General features: G+C 37.9%; 2 non-coding genes across 2 annotated transcripts; one reads left to right on the top strand and one right to left on the bottom strand.

Annotated features, from left to right (window-relative positions):
- Nucleotides 1-861: 861 nt before the first annotated feature.
- On the bottom strand, nucleotides 862-968 carry LOC112535853. The gene has a single exon (XR_003079941.1). It is a non-coding gene; the product is annotated as a small nucleolar RNA R71 (small nucleolar RNA).
- A 9,525-nt stretch (nucleotides 969-10,493) lies between these two features.
- On the top strand, nucleotides 10,494-10,600 carry LOC112535852. The gene has a single exon (XR_003079940.1). It is a non-coding gene; the product is annotated as a small nucleolar RNA R71 (small nucleolar RNA).
- The last annotated feature ends 8,034 nt before the right edge of the window (nucleotides 10,601-18,634 follow it).

Genomic DNA, 18,634 nt, shown 5'->3' on the forward strand with positions numbered 1-18,634 from the left:
ATAGCATAATATTTCATCGATTTTGTTTAGGTTAGATAACATAAGACACTGAAGTGGGTCTAGAATCACCCTTTCCCTAGAATACGACCTTGATACTTACCATTTGTGTTAGTCTGCATTGATAGGTTCATTGCCTTAGATTTTAGCTACACAAGTTTTTTGGGACCGTCGCCGGGGAACTTTTTATGTGAACTAGAGTAAATTTGTGTTTTTGTTAATTTAGCCATATTTATTTTTCTATCTTTATTTTGCTTTATTTTATTCTTTTATTGTTTTAACTACTTTTGTTCTTTGGTTGTTACCTTCCATTCTTAGGTAGTTTATGACCAGGAGCTCTAGCTATGATCTTGTAGAGCCTCTGTCTGATCCAAAATGATTCCTCATACTTTTAAGGAAGCCTTTGCAATCAGAAGAGGAGGAGATTGAGGTTAAAGTACCTGTTGATAGACCAGAAGGGATGGAGAATTACAACGGAAATGCCGCGGCGGACGCCAACAAAACGATGTACGATTTTGCTAGACCATCATTAGATGGGACACAGACGAGTATACTCAGACTGGCGGTGGCAGCTAACAACTTCGAATAAAGCCAAATGTGATCTAGATGGTACAACAAAGTGTATAGTTTAGAGGGCTGCCAAGCGAGGATCCCAATGCCTATATAGCTAACTTTTTGGAGATATGAGACACGTTCAAGATAAATGGAACTACCGATGATGCCATCCAGTCGAAATTAATTCCATTTTCTTTAAGGGATAGAGCAAAGAGATGGTTGTAGTCCATTCCACCGAACACTATCACTACTTGGAAATTCTTGGCTGAAAAATTTCTTTACAAGTACTTTCCTCCAGCTAAGACTGCTAAATTGAGAAATGACATTTCTTCTTTTGTGCAGATGGACGACGAGAGCATGCACGATGCCTGGGAGAGGTACAAGGACTTGTTGAGATGCTGTCCATATCACAGTTTACCAATATGGATGCAGGTTCAGACCTGTTACAACAGTTTGAACCTTGCTACTAGGCAAATGGTGGACGATGCAGCAGGTGGAGCCTTGAACAGCAAGACACCGGAGCAGGCGCAAAACCTGATAAAGTAGATGGCCATGAAGAACTACCAATGGCAATCCTCTAAGAGTCGGCTAGTCAAATAGGGAATAGTCAACCAGTTAGACTCCACAGCAGCCTTGGCAGCTCAAGTGGAGCTTCTGACAAAGAAATTAGATCAGTTTCAGATGCCGGTTCAAGCAGCCCAAATAAGCTACGAGTTTTGCGGTGGCCCACACTACGGTGCAAACTGTAATGCATGAGGTATGTTTGCTAGCCCCTCTACTTCATTTATCATTTTTGCTGACCATGAATAGGTTAATTACATGTGGAATACACCCGGACAACAGAACAACCCTTATAGCAGCACATACAATCCTGGATGGAGAAATCACCCCAATTTTAGTTGGCGAAATAATAATGCCCATGGTCCACCAGGCTTTCAGAGACTACATCAGCAGCCACCACAGCAGCAGCAACAGGCTGGACCATCAGAGTTCCTCCACCAGCCGAGAAGATAACTAACTTGGAGGAGCTGATGATGAAGTTTGTCACGTCGACTGAGATGAGGTTTCAGCAGACCGACAGTGCTCTTAGAAATCAGCAAGCATCCATTCAGAACTTGGAAAATCAGATTGGGCAGATTTCTAAGATGTTGTCTGAAAGGCAACAAGGAGTGCTCCCCAGCACGAGTCTAACCCGAGGGAGCACGTGAACGCCATTACTTTGCATTCGGGTGAGTTAGTTTCAGCTCCTTCTAAGCCTGTTTTTGACGATTCTACTAATGACGTGCAGAATGAGGCGAGCAGTAAGGTTAAGGAACCTGAGAGGCAAAAGGTGCAACCAATCCCAATCAGGGAATATCAACCCAAGATTCCTTATCCTGCTAGACTGAAGCAAGTAGAAGCACAAGAGCAGTTTAGCAAGCTTTTGGATATTTTTAGACAACTGCATATTAACTTGCCTTTTGTCGATGTATTGAAGCAGATGCCGAAGTATGCCAACTTCTCGAAGGACATACTTAGCAGCCAAAGCAAGCTGGAGGAGGTAGCATATGTTAAGCTTAATGAAGAGTGCTCGGCAGTGTTTCAAAGCAAGTTACCAAAGAAACGTCACGACCCAGGGAGTTTTACTATTCCTTGCACTTTAGGTAACTTATGTGTTGATGATGCATTAGCTGATTTAGGCGCTAGCATAAATGTCATGCCCACGAGTATGTTCAATAAGCTAGGTTTAGGGGAAGCTCTGAGGCGTCCACTGGGATCCGAGATGAGCTCACTTATTATTCCCCAAAGGATCTAAATATGACTGACATGAGTGAAGAATTTAGAAATGTGTGTGTCTTTTTTAAAGGGAAAATCGAATATATAGGGCGGACTTGCCATCCACCTGAACTCTCGAAGGATTTACCCAGCTGGTGCTTGGGGAAGAGGTTTCTCAGCAAGGCCAAGGTAATGGGAGGAGAGGCAAAAAGAAGTAGGGCCAAAACAGAAACCAAGCACCCCTTCCAAATTCAAGCCCGATCTGTCACCCAACCTCCTTAAACAACCTAAAGGCTTGGCTCCGTCCCGTTTGGAGTTGGAGAATGGGCCTTATGGCACGGCTTAGTCAGTTATTCTCGCAGTTCAGATAAGATTTGGACCGCCACTTCTCTGAAAGCATGGTTTTTTAGGATTGCTTCTCTAATCTAACCCATACATAGACGAAAGTAGCATTCAGGCATCGGTGGAAGCGCTAAGCGCAAAAAGTGAAGAAGCTTTGAAGCCGATTGAACACAGCGAGAGTTTAGTATTTTTTTACCTTTACAGGTACCCTGATCTACGAGGAGAGTCGAATCAGCTAGGATGTGCATTCAATTAGTTGATCATTTTGTTAAGCTTCCTAGGGGGATTGTAGAGAATGTGCTAGTCAAGGTAGATAAATTCATATTTTCTGTGGACTTTACAGTTATGGATATGGATAAGGAGCATGGTGTGCCTTTGATTTTAGGGAGACCTTTCCTTGCCACGGCTAGAGCTAAAATAGATGTATTTGAGGGAAAGCTAGAGCTTAATGTAGGGGATGACTGTGTTACTTTTAGTTTACTCCTATTTGATAGTTCTCCCGCCGACCATGTTCATGCCATTTACGCTATTGACCAGATTGATCTTGCATGTGATAAGCCACCACAGGATATACCAATTGAAGATGCTTTGCATGCTTCTTTGCCTATTAATGTGTGTTATTCCTTTAAAGAAAACAACTTGTATCAATTTGAAACTTCGTGTTATGCTACACCCGAGAAGGGTGGTTGCAAGTTTGTTTATGACAGGTCATCTAGACAGGATTTGGAGTGGATGACTGGGCATCCCAACTCGGTATGGAGAGTACCTCCTTGGCCATCTGCTGCACACATTGGACTACCTCCTTGTGGTTATATGCCTCAAGTCTCAGCTTACAATGAGCCCACCTTCTCAATTTACCCACGGGGCAAGAATGTTGCTGCAGAATCCAGCTAAGCGACTCGACAAAAAAAAAAGCGCTTTTTGGAAGGCACAAACTGGCATCAGCCTGATGCAGTTTACTTCAGACTTAGGGGAAGGGAGTTCTCAATGTCAGTTCCACAATTCGGCATGCATTTGGGATTATGGACTGAGCAGGAGAGCTCGGGTGAGGAGTATCAGGGATGCATCTACATCAACCCAATCTCGTACGACACCATGTGGGATTCATTGGTACTCAGGCTAGAATCATACTACCCCAGCAGGACTAAAGTGTCTAGCCTTCCGGGTCATCTCCACTATCTCTATACTTTATTAGCTTACACGTTTACAGGCATGGGAGATAGTTTTAGAGCGGTAACACAGACTGATGTCTTCATCCTCTAGGCTATGCAACATCGTAAGAAGCTTGACTTGGGATATTTGTTGGCTCGTCAAATCCGTTCATTTATAGTAGACGCCCAGAAGAAGATGCACTACTGTTTTGGCCTGTATATTACTAGGTTAGCCAAGAGATTAGATGTATTGGATGACTGTCTATTAGAGCTTTCACAAATTGGTGATATGACTCCACTAGGGATTAGACAAATGATCAACATACAGATGATCACAGCTACTCGACACCCACATGGCATAGAGTACAGGCTCGTCAACGCAATAGTCAGGGAGGCTAGAGAGGCAGCAGCTAGAAGAGCCTAAGATCCGTCGGCTGGAATTCCAAATGTTAGAGTTCCTAACCCAACCAGAGTGTTTATGCCTACATCTGGAGCCTCATCTTCTTATTCTACAGGGACATCGAGTGCTCAGAGTAGTGCTTTGGCTGACTGACTAGATCGAGTCTATGATTTATAGCAGTAGCACTATACTGAGTTTGCGTAGTAGAGAAAGGAATTTGGGCAGTTTTTAAGAGAAGACTAAGGCACAATTTCAGGGTTTAAGCGATATGCTCCAACAGCTTATGCATGGGCTAGAGAGGCAGGCCACCCAAACAAACCAAATGGTGGAGCTGATTAAAAAGATGGCAGAGACCGGAGCACAAAATCAGTTTCGGTTCATCGAAGATATGGAGTTCGATCTAGCAAGATGCTTCACGGACCCTGTGCCACCACCACCGCCCCCTCCTTCAATGACTTCCTCTACTCCTCATCCTCTAGTAGATCCGACCAGTGAGGATGCGCCTTCGGCAGACTACTAGCAGTGAAATAAAAATTTGTGCTATTTTTCTTTTTCCTTTTCCTTTTTATTTTCCTTCTTTATTTTATTTTACTTTATTTTCTTTTCCTTTTGCATTTTCGATTTTATGTTATTTTCTTTCATTTTCCTTTCATGTTAATTTATTTTAGTAGAACACTTTGCTTTGCCATCTTGATATGTACATTTAGTATGATCTTCAATGATTATGATGTGCTAGTTATGTGCTATACCCAGTTTTAATTTTTCTACCACTGTGGATAGTGTTATACTCAAGTGTGGGGTAGGTATCTGTGGCTATATCTCTTAATTTTTTAAAGGCAATGATAATGGATTATTCTTAGGATGTTAGGACCTAGATTTTTCATGACATTCAAGTTTAGTTTATTCTTTCATAATTAAATGACCTAATTCACACTAGTAAATGATTGTCCCTCTCTATATTTTGTTCTTGAAAGCAATTCCATTGTATTCAATATGTCAATTTAGCCAGGTTAAACTGGTGTTACTTGAGTTCCTTACAAATTTACAACCTTTAACTGTGAACTTTGATTATGCCAATCTCGTATTCAATTTATGTGATGATTCAATTGATAAGTTTGTGAACCAAATGCAAATTTTGGCCATTTCAAACGTGAGTTTTTGAACCAAAATTGAGCATCCATTGCACATTATGCTCATGATTTATTTTTCTTCTTGTTTCAGTGTGCGCTGTACTTACTTTCGTTTCTAGAACTTGCTCTATAATGCTTGTTGAGGTTACATGAATTTTTGAATACCATTAGATGATTTGGGCAACTTAGGATTTCACCACATCTAGCTAAAAGCCTACCCTCTATTTCCATTAGTCAACCAGTTTGATCCTTAACATTTTCTTCATAATTTACACCTAATCACTACACATACACCATTCTATACATCTATCTTTCCTTTCACCTTGTATACTAAGTAATTATGTATTATGTTTCTTCATTTATGGAATCATAGTGCCTAATGTTATTCTTAATTCACTTATTCTTTTTAGTCATTCTTTGATGCTCCCTTCAATCCAAATTGGATAACTATTCTTATTGTTTATGTCACTAACCACAGCAGCCCCTATATAAGCTGCTATAATATATATACATAGTATTGCTTAGTGAGTATTTTTGTTGTTTTGGCACTCAGTTCCTGAAGCATTCACTTCAATTAAGTGCATGATTTTTCAGTATACTTTACACTTCTATCCAAATATTCTTACCTTTACCTTAGCCACATTTCAACCCTTGAAAAGACCCTTTGATTTTGGTATTCAATTATTCGCATTAGTGAAGATGAGATTAATGAGTAAGCTTATAGTAAACAGGTTGTGTGCAGCTGCGTTGAGGGAATTGTCTTTTTTACCTTTAAACACTGTGAGTGATTTGAGAGATTCCTGTGAGGTAATGGTTCTTAGTCTTTAATGTTGAATTATTATATAAGTTGTGCTTCGAGATGGTATTATTATAGTTCTTCCTTAAAGGTGTATAACTTGTTAGTTACTTGAGTTTCATTCTTTATATGTTGAATAAGGTTGTGTTGTTAACTTTAGCATGGATTTTGAGGGGTGATGGTTGCTTGTGCATGTATTGAGTTATTGATTGCTTGAGGACAAGCAAAAGCTTAAGTGTGGGGTGATTTGATATGCATCATTTTGTACATATTTACATGCTCAATTGTTTACATTTTTGTGCATAGTTATCTCGTTTTATGCCAGAATCACCTGTGTTTTGGTTCCTTTCACGTTTCAGGTCATTATCGATCAAATTGAGCAAGGACTAGCATTCCAAAATTGAGCACCGTCTAGGGCACGGCCTAGAAGAAGTCGCGAGTTGGGGAACTCGGAGGTCCAGTACGGCCTGGACTCCGCCCGTGCTGATCAGCACGGGCTTAACCACGGCCGTGCTGAAAGATTTATATAAGCAAAAATGATTTGCTGAATTAGGATTAGATTTTCTGACTTGATTTCACATATACAAGCTTAGACCACTTTCTTCCAGACTTCAACACTCGACCTTAGGAGATCATTTCATCTATTGAAGGAAGGATTATAATTGTTTTAACATCAAATTGAAGATCAAGACAAGATTTGGGAGTTTAAGAGGCAAATTAGGGTTTATTATTCTGAATTGAGAATTTAGAGTTTTTCATCCAACTTGAAGAAGAAGGGTGTACACGCCTTCAATTTATTTTTATGAATCTATTCTTTACTTTATGTTGCTTATTAGTATGAGTAACTAAATTTGTCAAACCCATTGAGGTTCCTATATTGTTGGATTGATTTTAATACTTATGAGGTTTTGATTATCAACGCTTGACTCTTCTTGCTTTCATTATTAATGAGAAATCACTTTATTCATGAGACATTGTGAGTTGTAGTATTCAAATTGCTTCATGTAATTAAGAAATTCATTTAGTAATTGGAAATTTGAATAACAAGAACTGGTTAATAATCACTTAGAGATAAGGGTAATTGACTAGCCAAATTAAGAATTAACAAAGCTTAATAGAGACGGGTTAAACCTTAATGCTAATCGAATAATCGATCGTTAGGAAGAGATTCCAACTTTAGGATATTAGGTTAGGAATTTGGTTATTTCGAGAGAGAGACCGAATTCGGTTAAGAATTCATCCATGGGTAATTGCAAATGGTAATTAATATAATCTTTATCTTCACTAAAATCCAACTAGCTTAGGTCCCTTAGGGTTTGCTTTTTTCCTTCAAGTATTTTCCTAAATCCTTTCAGATTATTTGACACTTAGTTAATCGTTTGTTCATATTTAATCATAGTATAATACTTCATCGATTTTTTTTAGGTTAGATAACATAAGATGCTGCAGTAGGTCTAGGATCACCCTTTCCTGAGAATACGACATTGATATTCACCATTTGTGCTAGTCTGCATCGATAGGTTTACTGCCTTAGATTTTTGCTACACAATTAGCCTAACAGAACTAGGGGGTGGCTGCTTAGCTATTGTTTCTGTTTTAGTTCTATCAACTTCCATCCCTGCATGTGAAATCTTATGCCCTAGAACAATTCCCTCTTTCACCATAAAATGACACTTTTCCCAATTTGGCACCAAGTTAGCCTTAATGCACCTAGCTAACATGCGTTCTAAATTTTCCAAACAGTGAGAAAATGAATTACCAAAAATAGAGAAGTCATCTATAAATACCTCAATCGACACCTTAACCATATCATAAAAAATGGCCATCATACACCGCTGAAATGTAGCCGGCGCAGTGCATAGACCAAAAGGCATTCGTCTATAAGCAAAGGTCTCGTAGGGGCAGGTGAAAGTCGTCTTCTCTTGGTCTTCAGGTGCAATTGGGATATGATAATATTCTGAAAAACCATCAAGGAAACAGTAAAACATATGTCCTGCCAATCTTTCTAACATCTGATCAATGAAAGGAAGAGAGAAGTGATCCTTCCGAGTTGCATCATTAAGCCTCCTGTAATCAATGCAAACTTGGAATCCCGTGTATCACCATCCCGCTTATTACAATTCACTTGCCTTCTTTCTTCGGCATAACCTGTATAGAGCTCACCCAAGAACTGTCAGAAATAGGATGAATCAATCATGCATCAAGGAGCTTAATTACCTCCTTTTTCACTACTTCCTTCATGTTCGGGTTAAGCCACCTCTGTGGCTGAACTACTGGTCTATAGCTATCCTCCATAAGAATCTTGTGAGAACAGAAACTAGGGTTGATCCCGGGAATATCAGCAATCTTGTAGGCAAAGGCCTTCTTATACCTCTTGACTGAATCTAGAGTTTTTGCTCGCTCCTCAGGTGTCAAATCTACTGCAATAATCACCGATAACTTTTCTTACCCATCCAAGAATCCATAGCTCAAGTGCTTAGGTAACTCCTTCAATTCTAAGGCCGGGGGATCCTCGAAAGAATACTTTACTTTCTGCACTTCTGATCTGTCAAGAGAAAGAAAAGGGTCAATAGAATAGCTAGGCTCAGTAGCCAATAAACTAGCAAGCTGCTCCAACACTTGCTCGTTGGACAGCTCCTCCTCTCCTTGCAATGCTACCTGCAAAGGATCATTAAGCAATATTTCCTGTAAATGATACTCAACCAAATCATCCAAAATATCAATAGAACACACAGCATCATCATGGTCTAAAGAGTGTCTCATAGTAGTAGCTAGGTCGAAGGTAATGGTCTCATTCATCTACCCTAAGTTGAAGCTTTCCATCACAAATATCTATAACAGCCCTAGATGTTACAAGAAAGGGTCTACCTAGGATCAAAGGCACAGTACTCTCACCTTCTATGTCCATAACTACAAAATCCATAGGAAAAATAAACTTGTCTACCTTAACAAGCACATCTTCAATAATACCCCTGGGAATCTTAACAGTCCTATCAGCTAACTGAATCCTCATCCTAGTGGGCTTAGGTTCACTCAAACCTAACTTATCAGACAAACTAATGGGCATCAAATTAATACTAGCTCCTAAATCAGCTAATGCACCACTAATAGGCAGATTGCCAATAATGCAGGGAACAGTAAAACTCCATGGATCTCTCCTTTTGAGTGGCAGCTTGTTCTGAAGAATAGTTGAACACTCCTCATTCAGAGTCACTAGTCCCAAATCCTCCAGCTTCCTTTTATTACTCAAAATTTCTTTTAAGAACTTGGCATACTTCGGCATCTACGAAATAGCTTCAATAAAAGGTAGATTAATACGCAGTTGTTTAAACAAGTCAAGAAACTTACCAAACTGCTTATCAACCTTCTCCTCCTTAGTCGAGTAGGGTAGGGGACTGGTGGTTGGTACTCTCTCATAAGGCTCTTCTGCCTGTCTTCGACCTTCTGTTCTTCTAACACCTCAAGTTCTGGCTCCTTCCTAGCTGGCTTATCATGCATGGAAATATCATCATCAGCTAATGATAGAGAGCTAGACAACTGCTTACCTGATCACAAGGTAATAGCCTTGCAATGCTCCCTTGGGTTTACTTTGTTAAGCTGGGGAGCGATCCTTGTGGCCTCTCAGACAACATCTTAGAAATCTGTCCAATCTAACTCTCTAAATCCTGAATGGACACCTGCTGATTTCTAAGAGCACTGTCTGTCTGCTAGAACCTCGTCTCAGTTGACGTGACAAACTTCATCATCAGTCCTCCAAGTTAGATTTTTTCTCGGCTAGTGGAGGAAGCTATAATGGTACAGCCTACTGCTACTGCTGTGGTGGCTGCTGATGTAGTCTCTGAAAGCCTGGTGGACCCTGGACGTTGTTGTTTCTCTACCTGAAATTTAGATGATTACACCAGCCGAGGTTGTATGTGTTGCTGTATGGGTTGTTCTGCTGTCTAAGTGCATTACCCATGTAGTCTACCTGCTCAATATCAGCAGAAACAATAGAAGATGAAGAATTAGTAGTTGAAGCAAACATACCTCCTGCATTACAATTTGCACCATAGTGCGGGCCATCGCAAAACTCGCAGCTTATCTGGGCTGCATGAACCGACATCTGAAACTGGTCTAACTTCTTAGTCAAAAGCTCCACTTGAGCTGCCAAGGCTGCTGTGGAGTCCAAATGATTGACCACTCACTGCCTCACTAGTCGGCTCCTAGAAGACTGCCACTGATAATTGTTCATGGTCATCTCCTCTATTAAGTTCTGAGCCTGCTCGAGCGTCTTACTGTTCAGCACCCCTCCTCCTGCTTCATCAACCATTTGTCTAGTAGCAGGGTTCAAACCACTATAAAATTTCTAAATCTGTATCCAGACTGGTAGACCGTGGTGTGGACAGCATCTCAACAAGTCCTTGTACCTCTCCCAGGCATCATACATGCTCTCGTCTTCCATCTGCACAAAAGAAGAAATGTCATTCCTTAATTTAGCAGTTTTAGCTAGAGGAAAGTACTTGTAGAGAAATTTCTCAGCCAATGATCTCCATGTCATAATAGTGTTGGCTGGGAGCGACTGCAACCATCTTTTCGCTTGGTCCGTCAAAGAAAAAGAAAACAGCCTCAACTGAATGGCATCATCAATTGTTCATTTATCTTGAAGGTGTCGTAGATCTCCAAGAAGTTAGCGATGTGAGTGTTTGGGTCCTCGCTCGGTAGTCACCCAAATTGTATACTATTTTGCACCATCTGTATCATGTTTAGCTTTATTTCGAAATTGTTGGCTGCCACAGGTGGTCGCAATATACTCATTTGTGTCCCTTCAAGAGAAGGTCTAGCAAACTTGTACATAGTCCTAGCTTCATCCGCAGCCCGATTATTGTCTCCCATCCCTACTGGTCTATGGGGGATTCAAACTCTATTCGCGCCTCCTATTCTTCTTGCATACGTTTCCTCAACAAATGGAATGATCGCTCTGGTTCAGCAAGAAGGTCTACAGTAGTAGGATTAGAGCTCTTAGTCATAAACTACTTGAAATGTAAAAGCAACAACCAAAGAACACAAGAATAAATACAATAATAAAGAAAAAAAATGAAAAGACAAAGAAAATAAAAATGGCTAGATTAACAAAAACACAAATTCACTCTAGTTCACACAAAATTTCCCCGGCAACGGGGCCAAAAACTTGATAGGCTATTTATGTAGCTAAAATCTAAGGCAGTGAATCTATCGATGCAGACTAGCACAAATGGTGAGTATCAAGGTCGTATTCTCGAGAAAGGGTGATCCTAGAACTACTGCAGCATCTTATGTTATCTATCTTTAACAAAATCGATGAAGTTACTATGCTATGATTAAATATAAACAAGCAGTTAACTAAGTGTCAAATAATCTGAAATGATTTAGAAAAACAATCGAAGGAAAAAGCAAACCCAAAAGGGACCTAAGCTAGTTGGATTTTAGTGAAGATAGAGATTATATTGATTACCAATTGCAATTACCCGTGGACAAATTCTTAACTGAATTTGGTTTCCCTCTCGAGATAATCGAACTCCAAAACCTAATAACCTAAAGTCGGAATCTCTTCCTAACGATCTATTATTAAATTAGCATTAAGCTTTAACCCGCCTCTATTAAGCTTTGTTAATTCTTAATCTGGCTAGTCAATTACCATTATCTCTAAGTGATCATTAACCAGTTCTTGCTATTCAAATTTCCAATTACTAAACGAATTTCTGAATTACATAAAGCAATCTAAATACCACAACTCACAACGTCTCATGAATAATGTGATTTCTCATTAATAATGAAAGCAAGAAGAGACAAGCATTAATAATCAAAATCTCATAAGCATTAGAATAAATCCAACAATGTAGGAAACCCAATGGGTTTGACAAATTTAGTTATTCATATTAATAAGTAGCACAAAGTAAAGAACAAATTCAGAAAAGTAAATTAAAGGCATGTACACCTTCTTCTTCAAGTTGGATGAAAAACTCTAAATTCCCAATTCAGAATGATGAACCCTAATTTGCTTCTTGAATGCCCCAAATCTTCTCTTGATCTTCAATTTGATGTTAAAACCAATGTAATCCTTTCTTCAATAGATGAAATGGACTTCTAAGGTCGTGTATTGAAGTCTGGAAAAAGATGGCTTATGCTTGTATATGTGAAATCAAGTCAGAAAATCGAACCCTAATTCAATAAATCGTATTTGCCTATATAAATCTCTCAGCACAGTTGTGGTCAAGCCCGTGCTGATCAGCACGGGCGGAGTCTAGGCCGTGCTGGACCTCCGGGTACCGCAACTTGTGGCTTCTTCCTGGACGTGCCCTCGCAGGTACTGAGCCACCATGGGCCGTGGTGGCTTCAAAAACCGTGCAAAAATGGCACTCTTGAAGGTCAAGTGTTGATGGTTCAGCACGGTTAGAGTCCAGGTCGTGCTCAACTTTGGAATGCTAGTCCTTGCTCAACTTTGATGGATTCTGGTCCATAATTGCATGTATTTCCCTCGGCTATTGATAATGTCCCTCGATAATGATCTGAAACATGAAAGGAACCAAAATACAAGTGATTCTGGCATAAAACAAGATAACTATGCATAAAAATGTAAACAATTGGGCATATAAACATGTATAAAATGATGCACATCATATTACTTCTTTCAAAAGTTATTTTAAGTTTAAATTCCCCTAATAATTCAATAATAAGAAAGAAATCAATATCAACATTGCAACAATTTGTATTCTTTTTCTCAAAAATTACTTTAATTTCCTCCAATAATTCAATAATAAGAAAGTCATAAAGGAAACTATAACAATATTTACTTACGTTTAGCTAACTTTTAATAATAAAAAATCATAAATTTAACCACATAAATACAAAAACTATGAAAAGATGAAATGTAGAAGTTACATTTTTTTTCTTTTTTCATTAATTTCCAAAAAAGAGAATGAAACTTTCATTCATTATTGGAATAATTCATATTTTGGCCCATGTACTTTTATTTTATGTTGGATTTAGCACTTGCACTTTTATTCGGTTAGATTGAATCCTTGTACATTTATTTTGATAAAATCTTAGTCCCTCCATTATTTCACTAATGGAAAGGACAAACACGCGTTGTTTGTTGTGCGTGTTAAAATTCCACTAAAAGCTACTCAGATAAACAATTGGCATATCAAATAAGACAACACATTAATTATGTTAGAAAAAAAATCACTAAGGTTAAAATCATAGAATAACTTATTGAAACAAATCCCTAATCCCTAATCCCTAATTGGAAAGACAAAAACAATAGAAATCCCTAAATGATAGAATCCCTAAACAAAAGACAATAGCTCAACTGTTACATTGAAAGAAAAAGTGAGCATTTGTCATCTCCATTATCCTTTAGCTCTTCTGTAACAGGAAAGTGGGGTTGTTGCCTTTGCGCTGTGTTGGAAGTATGTAAAATTTTATGCTATTTGGTCTTGTGAAATATTTGTTTATTGTCTAAGTGGTTTTATGGTCCCTGGTTGTGCTTCTGCTTTTGTGGTCCCTTTGTGTTTGCACTTCTTTTTTGAAAATTTAGTGCATACATGCTGACATATCTTTGTTTATTACTGACATGTAAGCTTTGAGTAAGTTAAAAAGAAATAATAAACAAGTCCTATGTGTTGTAGTAATTTGGCTAATTTGTTATTTGTATTGTGTTTTAATTTTTCTTTTAGGTATTGGTGATACTAGGGTGAATTTGGTTCTTAATCATGGAGGCTATATAAAAAGAGGGAGACATATTAGAGGTAAGAAAAAAATAGCAGAAGAAAGGTTTGATATTGATTTACTCTCTTATCCTAATGTTTTGAGTTATATAAAGGAGCTAGGGTATAGTACTATTATTGGGTTATACTTTAAGCATAAGGGTAGAGCAGGGTATGAACTAGTAAATGATGACAAAAAAAATTATGGAAATAGGTTGTGGACTTAAGAATGGGGATATGCTAGAGTTTTATATTAGGCATGCAAATGAAATTGCAATTAATAACTGTTCAACATTTGCCCAACCCTTTGTACTTGTAGTTTAGAATGCTAATAAAAGCCCTTATACCCATGAAAATACTTATTTTAATAACACAACTTGAGGGTGGTACAGAGGTAGATGTAGAGGGAGATTTAGAGGGAGACTTAGAGGGACATTTAGATAAAGACTAGGAGGGAAACTTAGAGAGAGGTGTAGAAGTTCCACTAGCTGGGGTAAGTGAGGAAGAAGATGTTTTACTTGAGTATGTGAAGCATCAAATCTTTGATGACATCTGTGTAAATGTAGCATGTTTAACTGATGATGATGATGATGATGATGAGCTACAAAAGGCCAGAAAGAAGGTTAGAGCTTGGCACAAGTATAAACCTAGAAAAGACAAAGCTGGTGAGAAGGAGGGAGAGAGTAATGAACCTGTTGACATAATTTCTGAAAATGAGGAATCGGCAGGAGATGAGGATGAAGTAGGTCAAGATAGTGATGTTAGTGATGGTAATGCATATGTATATTATAGTAGTTCAAAGCTAGGTAGCTACTATACTGACACAGATTCAGAATTTGGTGATGATGCAGTTAGAAAACCTCATAATACAATTAGGTTTTACCCTACATCAAAAATACATGTGTTCTGTGTGGGAATGACCTTTAAGAATATTAAGGAAGTAAGAAATGCAATAGCTAGATATACTATGGTGAAAGGATTATATATATACATTATAAAAAAATAAGGCTAAAAGAGTGAGGATGAGTGTAAGAAAAGATGTCCTTGGGTGCTATTAATTAGCCCTCATAGTGGAGATAATACATTGACTCTCAAAATATACAATCCACACCATCACTGCCATAAGAAAAACAAGACAAAATTTTGCAATAGTGAGTTTCTGAAAAGACAGTTTAAGAATAGAATAATGATGCAACCAAACATTAAGTTAAAAGATTTTAAGGCCTTAGTGAGGAGTGAGCTTAAGATAAATATGAATTTTCATGTAGTTAGGGAAGCAAAAAGAAAGATTATTTCTGAGCTCACGAATAGTTATACAAAAGAATTTGGATTGTTACATGATTATGTAGCTATCATAAAAAAAACAAACCCTGGGTCAACTTATTTTATAAAGAGTTGTTTTGAGAATCAAGAAGGTAGGCCATTGTTCAGCAAATTTTATATTTGCCTTGATGCTTGCAAGAGAGGGTGGAAAGAAGGCTGTAGGCCTATAATAGGCCTGGATGGGTGTTTTCTTAAAGGTATTTGTAAAGGGCAGTTGTTGTATGTTGTGGGAAGAGATGGAAACAATCAAATGTTTCCAATTGCATGGGCTGTGGTGTAATTGGAAAAAAAGGTCACCTGGACATAGTTTTTAAGATGTTTACAAGCTTATTTATAACTGGAGCAAGGGGAAGGCTATACAGTTATTTCAAACATGCAGAAGGTAAACTTGTTTTTATTATACATTACAATAACTTTATGTTTCTATGTGTATATAGGGTCTAGGTTACCATTGAAACAACTTTAATTTTAGGGTCTGAAAAGTGGAATAAAGGATATATTGCCCCTAGCAGAGCATAGGATGTGTGTCAGACACATCTATGTAAATTGGGCCAAAAGATGGAGAGGTAAGGAAAGAAAAATTGCATTTTGGAACTATGCAAAAGCAACATATTTTGGACAGTTAAATAAAATGTTAAATGAATTATAAGAGCTAGGGGATGGCATTATCCAAGATGCTCTAAGTTATGGGATACAGAGTTGGTGCAAGCCATTCTTCAACACAGATATGAAGTGCGATGTTGTAGACAGCAACCTCAGTGAAACATATAATGGATGGGTCTTGAAAGTTAGGTGCAAGGCCATAATTATAATGCTGGAGGAAACTATGGTTCAAGCCATGAGTAGGCTATGGAAGAAAAGGGTGTTTGCTACTATATAGATATTAGATGTGTCTCCTAGATGCATGAAGTTGGATAAAAATAAAGAGAATCATTTAGATGGTTAATTGAGTTTAATGGAGATATTGAGTTTGAGATTGTCAATGTGCATGACAAGAATGACAAGCATACTATGGATATTGTGAGGAGGACATGCACCTGCAAGGAGTGGGATCTCACAAGGACCCCATGCCAACATGCAGTGTGTGCTATTAATTTCAAAGATGAGCACTCTGAGGATTATGTGGCTCACTAATACACCAAGGAAACATGTTTAAAAGGATATGCACATAGTATTAAGTGTGTGCCAAGGAGAGAGCATTTGGAGGAAACTGGAAGAGAAAAAGTACTACCACCTGAGTTTAAGAAGATGCCAGGTAGACCAAAGAAAAACAAAAGGAAGGATAAGGAGGAACCAAAGAAGAATGGTAACAAGCTTTCGAGACTTGAGAGGATAATGACTTGTGGGATCTATAAGCAAGCTAGTCACAACACTAGGAGCTGCCTAAATAGGGATTCTGCAACTCAGATAAAAATTCAATAACTAGATATTCAATATTTTCTGTTGGATTACAAGTGCTGCTTCAAAGAAACAAAGAATTGATACAAGTGCTGCAAGTGAAATATTAAAAGAATTCACATCTATAAATGGAAGCAAAAAAGGGAGCAAATCAAAGGATAAAATGGCAGCACAAAATGGTGAAATACCTTTTTATGATGCAAAAGGGAAAAGAGTAGCACAAACTGTAGTAAGAGATCATGGATTCATAAATCAAAGGCCTATTGCAGCAGAATTTCTAAGTTCAACTCCTAGTCAATTCATGCAATCCCATAGTCAACCAGTCTTTCAACATACCCCAGTTCAAAGTGAAAGACTACATTCTTCACAACCCCCTAAAACAAGCAAGAGAAATGAAGGTGTGGGTTGCTGCATAAACATAAAGACAGGTGAAGCAACTTACAAGATAATGTTGAATTATTTATTCAATTATGCTTTTATTTTGTTATATTATTTATGGGATTAAATAGGTCATACTTTTAGTTTACTTGTTTAGACCTTAAACCAGAATCCTATGAAGTTATATAGTGATTACAAAAATAAGGGTAAGGGGAAGTCAAAGGAAAATCAAGGTGTACAAACATAGACAACTAAGGATAAGGATAATGGCTCTCATTCAGTGAAGCCAAAAATTGATGCTGCTATGATATTACAGGAAGACTATATTGATGCCACATTTAAAGCAAGATGACTGAGATGGAATGGCAATTTAATTATAACTTTGGGAGATTTGCAAGCTGAGAGAAACATTAGGTTACAGACTCCAATTAACAGACTAATTTGGAAGCCATGATGTATGGTGGAACTTATTTTGTATATTTTGTGCTCATTCAACAGATATGAGCTTTTTTATGTATTTTGAAACTTATTTTGTATATCTTATGCTCATTCAGTAGATATGAGCTTTTTTCTATTGCTACATATTGATGAGGCAATGGTTTTACTTTGGTGTTGTATTGTCAACTCTTTTTTAGAACTATTTAATGACTTCTGTCATCATTCAGTATTAATCAACATTAAGTTTTTTCGTCAAATGCTTTAAATTTCTAGTTTTCTTATGAATTGCTTAAGTTCTTATTGTTTGTATATTATAAACCGAAATCATAAGGTTTGTGAGAGTATAGAGGAAAGATTTCAGGAATTCGAAATTTCATTCATATTGATAAAATAGAAAATTACAAAATTTTAAGCTAATCCAAAACAAAATAATAAAAAGAGATTTTCATTACATTATTCAAAATAATCTAGTAAGCTTAAGCTAAAATAGTAGGATCTAATGAAGCATATATGCATTTTAACAAAGCAAAACAACACCCACAATAAAGGCTGTAGCAAGTCCAACACCAAAAATGAAAAAAAAAAAATTGCTTTTTGGTATGCAGCATATCGCCCTTTAACATCTTTCAGCTGATTCTTGACGTTCTTCATTTCCAGGGTGAACAGACCTTGTTCTTCACCAATAAACTGAATGTCACCTTTCAGTTCCTTATGTACTGCCCTTAGTAGTTTTATCTCATTAGGCATCAAACCCAAAGCTATCCTGACTACATCAGCCTCTGCTCGAGCTTCACCTGCTTGCACCAAATCTTCATTTTGCTCGTTTCTAAGCTCGTTCAACTCCCTCCTTAGGTCATTTAGAAACATCAGTTGGTAATCACTGTACTCCCTGTCATACCACCTAAAAAAGTCGCATTTCTTTTCCTGCATTTTAATATAACAATCAACTTTAAGGAAACAAACACATACATCAGTTGCTAATCACTTTACTCCTCTGTTTCAGACTTACATTAATGCGGAGACAGGTATAGAACCTCCTCCCTGGGTCTCGATTATTTTATGCTACCTCAAGAACAGCTCCATAGCCATAGAAACAAATGGCCTCGGCTCCTTCAACTTCCATGTCTCTATTGATTCAAACGAAGGATTCAACAGAAATGCAAGAATAGAATAGGGAAATGGTAGAAAACCCTAACAATCGAATGGGCGGGTGGGTTGTTTTTATAAGGCAATACATTTTCTATTTG

The sequence above is a fragment of the Ricinus communis genome, chromosome 1 (genome assembly GCF_019578655.1).
Source record: "Ricinus communis isolate WT05 ecotype wild-type chromosome 1, ASM1957865v1, whole genome shotgun sequence".
Taxonomy (NCBI): domain Eukaryota; kingdom Viridiplantae; phylum Streptophyta; class Magnoliopsida; order Malpighiales; family Euphorbiaceae; genus Ricinus; species Ricinus communis.